Raw genomic sequence first — 5659 nt, forward strand, 5'->3', positions numbered from 1 at the left:
TCCCCCTTCCTTCACGGGGGCTGTCTCCTTTGGGGGCCAGCTGAGCTATAGACCTTGAGGGGTGAAGGAGGTGGCTATGTGTGTCTGGAACAAAGCAGTGAGAAAAAAGGAACCCCAGGACATGTCCAGGAAGTGACGCTTCCCAGCTGTGTATCCTGGGGTCCCCTTCCTTAATCCCTCCTTAGCCCTTCCAGAAGACACAGCTTCCTTACATGACCCCCCATCCCTCCTTCTGATGCAGGAAAGCTGCCCTCCCAGGCCCACTGGACGCTTCATTTGAATGGTTTGAATGGTTTTGATACATTCATCTTTGTACAGTGTATGACTCCCCGTGAAATTCCCACTGCCAATTCCCCCCAGGCACCATCTCTGCAGTCCCTTGTGCTCTTCCCATCCCTGTCCTGTTCCTTCAATGAAATAAGCCAGAGATAGAAAAAATATATATATTGAATAGTCTCACAGGAGGAATGTAGAGAGAACAAAAAAGGAATCAGGGACAGAGCACGGCATCATGTGCAAGGACCATATATCTTAAAGAGAGCTGGAGTCAAGACACAGACTGGCCTTTTCCTGGCAGTGTGTTGAATGGTATGAAAAATGGAAGTGCTGGTTGATATCAACACAAGAGGTTCTCAAGTCGAAGTCACTGCCCCGTCAAAATGCTCAAGCCAGTGGCAAATCCAGAAACGTGTCTGAAGCCCCACACTCCCTTTATGGGTCTAAACCATCAAGGGCTGGAAGATTCCAGTCCTGCCCAACAGAATAAGTGGGCAACATGGGGGTCTTCAAGGGTTTAGTGCATGTACCCCCCAGCTTGGGCCTGACTCCTACCCAAGAAATCTAAGTCGGGGCCTCTCAGACAGCCTAGAGGTCAAGTTTCAGCCATATCATCCCTAAGGCCCAAGTTCGATCCCCAGCCAGGGAGCTGACCCGCAGGGCTCAGCAGACCTCTCCTGTCTCACCTGCTGCTCCCCTCTGCAGTGGATTTTGGTAGATCTGCCGGTTCTGCTCCCCACTCTGTTTCTGATGAATCCTCTCACCCTCCCCGCATTTCTGACCTCCACCCCCGTTCTCCAATGCAAAAATAAATCAAATTTTAAAAAAAAGAAATCAAAGTTTCAAGATGGGCTGTATCTTAGTCTGCTCAGGCAACCATAACAAAAACTTGCAGATGGGGTGACTGAAGAAGTGTACTTCTCAGGTTCTGGAGAATGGGAATCCTAGGTAAAGAGCCAGCAGGATTTGCTTTCTGGTGAGTCCTCTCTCTGGCTTACGAAGCGCCTCCTTGTTCTCTCATGGCCTTTTTTCTGATGTTCCTGAGAGGACAGGAGAGAGGAAGGGGATGAGTGAGTAGAGAAGAGGAGAGAAAGAGTGTTCAAGTGCTGTATAGCTTATCCTACCTGGACACTAATCCTGTTGGATCAGGACCCCACACTTATGACCTCACAGAACCTTGGATTACCTCCTTCTAGGCCCTACCTCCAAATACAGTCACATGGGAAGAGGGCTTCATGCAGAACAGAAGAGATATAGCTGCACCCAGACCTGCCTGTGTTTCCAGAGCATATTGAAAAATATAGACCACGGTGACCGAGAGACAGTGCAGGATGGCTTGTGTCCTGTCCTGAAAGACTGCAATGGACGGACCACAACAATAACCTGTGACCCAGCAGCATCCCAGGAGCTGAAGAAGAGGCCACAGAGGGGAAGCAGCACATCTCTCACACCCTACAGGTAGGAAATCCCAGCAGATAATGGGGTGACAGGTGTGTATCCCCAAACAGCCTATGAAAGTGCTATAGGAGCAAAGTCACCCTCAGCTACCCAGGGAGGCCAAATAACAGCTTATATTCTACAGCCACATCAGTACTGGCAAGTAGGAACTTTCCTGCTCTCCTTTCCTCTCCCCCTACCCAAAACCCAATCCACGGAAGGAGACCCAGGTAGTAAAAGCTCAGAGGCATACCAGGGGCTCCCTCCCCTAAGCAGACTCCAAGCCCACCAGAGAACACAGAGCAGACTCAACTTTAAGTAAGTTCAGGGCTTGGGTTCTTAAGTGGAACTAGATATTTTTATTACTGAACTGAGACAATATTTTGCAACTTAAATTGACTTGAGAAAGTGACCAGAGAGAACTTTTTATTACCAAGGAGAGACCAGAAAATGCATGAGCCAAAGTTTTCATCCAGGGCCAGATGAACAACAAATCTTGGAGTGGATTTACAGGGAGAGAGAAGAGGCAGCAATAAGATGTTTCATGAACCCTCGCTGAACCCCGGGATTTGTATACCCAGCGCCACAGGTGTGCGCAATATATGGTCTTCTCAACTTAAACTGGGAAAATACAACCTCCCACAAAATATTTCCCTGGCAATTAAACTATGTACATCAGTAGACAAACATGTAGTGACAGAAAATGGTACACAGTAGGTCTAAAAAGACCATGGCGTCATTGTTGTTACGATGATAGTAGCTGCACCAACAGCATTATAAAGCACCCGAGCAGTTTCTACCAGTCTAAGCTCACTTTGTGGCTTGTCCTTCCAAAGCTGACTTGCATGTTGAGGTCAGTATCTAACCCGATGGGAGCTTTGAGGGAGGCCCCAGTTGCAAGGAAAGCTGGCTCTTCTCTCCAGCTCAATACAACTTTTGAAATTTATGTGGAAATCTTAAACCTTTCCTTCTCATTTGGTCTCCATTTAGAGCTTTGAAAATACAAGATGTGCTATATAGGGTTTCTCCCCAGACACACGCTGAATACTAATCACTGTTTTCCAGAAAGCTCAGCATCTGGGCAGCTATCTAGCCCCTGGGATCACCAGTGGGACTGGATTAATACCAAGGACTGGTTACCACAGTACGTCATCCACTCATGAATATCATTAAATGAGCTTTGTTTCAAGAAACCTTAAACCTTCCACGTTTAGCTCACTTCAGTCTTTTCTCAGAACTCCAAAACATGATTAATGGTGACACCACATAGTTATACGTGGCTGAAACTCTAATTTGCAATTGATTAGTCCTTTAACAATGACCCTGAAAAATGTGGTGTTAATGGCCAGCCTTGGTGGTCTGCTCCTACCAAAAACTCATGACTAAGTCTATCCTGTGTTTTAGAACATCCCCACGAATGCCTCATATCTACTCGAGGACAACTGCTTTATTAAATGGTGTAATTATTCACTAGAACAAGCCAGGTAGGGGTTATTGCAGGCAAGGTAGGGGTTATTGCTGTAGCTACTTCTAGAGACAAAATGGAAAATATGGTATTTTTGGAAGTCAGTTTCCCCTACATTGGACTATGTTTCTATAGCTTGAAAAATAGAAGCCCTCACACAGCCCTTGAAATGAGGGCAAAGAAAGAAGACAGCCAGTGAACTCTGACCTTAGAATATGGCAGCAATCAATGGTTTCGTTGATGGTTTCTGTGCGTGAAACTCACAGACACAAAGTTAAGGCTGTCCAAAGCTAGGGAAAGAAGATAAATTACACAGTAAAGAGGAATGAACAGGAAGTCAGAGGAGACAGGTGGCCAAGAAATGCAAACCCATGTGAAGAATAAAAGCAATGGTAAAGGTAACTGTGCAGGTAAACAGAAGAGGCAGTTTCTGTTTTTGTCCTTCCACGTTAGTGCTGGATCACTAATTCCCATGGGGCAGTGTTTGGGAGTTGGACTTTTGGAAGTGATTGGGGTTAGATTAGATCATAAGGCTAAGAAGACTCTTATAAAAAGGGGGATAACCCCTTTATAGAGACAGGGAGACACAGACACAGACAGACAGACAGAGATCTCCACCATAAGGGATAGAGCAAGACTGTTTTTCTGCAAGTCAGAAAGTAAGTTCCCACCAAAATTCACCCATCCCAGCACCTTGACGTTAGATTTCCCAGGCTTGGTACCGGTCCAACAGTCTGTATTTGGTTACAGTAGTCTAAACTAAGGCCACTGTATAATTAGATATTTTTCCTTTGTAATTCCATTCTTCTCCTATATGGTTTAAAAAGCAACATCATAAAATAATTTAAGTTTGTGTTGATGGTACAAACTGTATAGAAGTGTAATTTGTAACTGAGTATAAAGGAAGAGAAGGAAGCACAGTTTCTATATACTATTAAAATTAACTTGGTATTTATTTCAAACTAAATTATAAATTAAGATGTTATGGAGCTCCCAGAAAAATCAATACTAACTTAAAAATACGTGAGACAAGAAGAGAATTTTTTAACGATGAAAGGACCAAGCCAACAAGATTTAACAACTATAAACACATCCGTCTTGGAATATCCCTTTCTGCTCCATCATCACACCAGCTGCCCTGACTCTGATCTTCCTAGCCTCCTTCCAGAAGGATCCTTGAGACTACACGGAGGCCAGGCAAACCTCCCCATCTCGGCATCCTTAACCGCACCACATCGGCAAATCCCCTTTCACCACATAAGAGAGCCTGGTCATAGGTGCTGGGTATTTGGAAGTGGATATCCTCAAGCTGTCATTATTTATTTAGCACCTCCACATATTTTTAGTAGCATAGTACTCATGGGACATTACTAAGTGTTAATAGGATTAAATATCGATATCATAAGCCAAAAAATAATAATCCCAATAGGTTGAGAGTAAGCATTTGACAAAATACAGCACCCTTACATGGCCGGAGAAACACTCGGCAAGCAAGGAGGCCTGACGGCGCTCACCTGGGCACACTGCTAGCACATGGGCTCGGGATGCCCCAAACCGCCCCCGCGAGGTCAGAGCCAGACTCTGCTCTCACCTCATCTGAAGGCAGCATTTCCTGAGGGCCCTCCTCAGGCTGGAGAATAGAACTCTCCTTCCCTCCCTCCAACTCCACGTTTCCCTCGCTCATATGCCCACCACAGACCTGGGCCCCGAGGCGTGTGGGCCGGAGTGGTGACCTTGGCAGTTTGGGCCTGGATGAGCCATAGGAGAAACCGTCAAATCCTGCCTCCCCCCCCACAGACCTGTCATCGGACGCTCACAGCAGGCCGTGTGAGAAGAGTGTGAAGAGATGAAGAACTCCCTTCAAAGAGACGCTCTCCTTCCAGGGAGAGGCTCAGTCAAAGCCAGAACGTCCTTTGGCCTCTTTGCACGCAGGTCCCGGGGCTGGGCTGAGGGTGACCAGCTGGCTCCCCTGTGTGGAGGGCGGGGAGGGTGGGGGGAAGGGACAGAACCAGAACCAGCAGCCAGCCGCTGCAGAAAAACAAGGGTGTCCAGCCGGTGCGGGGCGCTGACAGGACCCACAGCCCACGCCTCGCACACTTGGATTTCTCCTCCCGACCCGGCTTATCAAGTCTCCCTGGCAGGGGGCTGACTCACCTGATCCAGAGGCTTCTTATTGAAGCCCAGACTCTGGGCTTGGGAAGAGCGACAGCGAGGCCCTGCGAGCCCCATGGGCCAGATGTTTGAAGCTGCCACCCTGGATGCCTCTGCGTCCAGCTTTAGCCTGGAGCCTTGCGGCAGGCCACCGGGCTGTGCAGCCTCCTGGCCTCTGACCAGCACCGACCTTGAGGACACCCTGGAAATCAGAAGCCCTAACCAGGGGTCTGCTCACAGCCTCGCACTTCTGTACGGCCCCCCACGGAAAGGATAGAAGGTCTGGAGAAGCTGGTGGAGCTACTTCTGTGAGCTTTTCTTCCCTCTAAG

This window comes from Condylura cristata, unplaced genomic scaffold (genome assembly GCF_000260355.1).
Source record: "Condylura cristata isolate star-nosed mole 26May11 unplaced genomic scaffold, ConCri1.0 scaffold00035, whole genome shotgun sequence".
In the NCBI taxonomy this organism is placed as follows: Eukaryota; Metazoa; Chordata; class Mammalia; order Eulipotyphla; family Talpidae; genus Condylura; species Condylura cristata.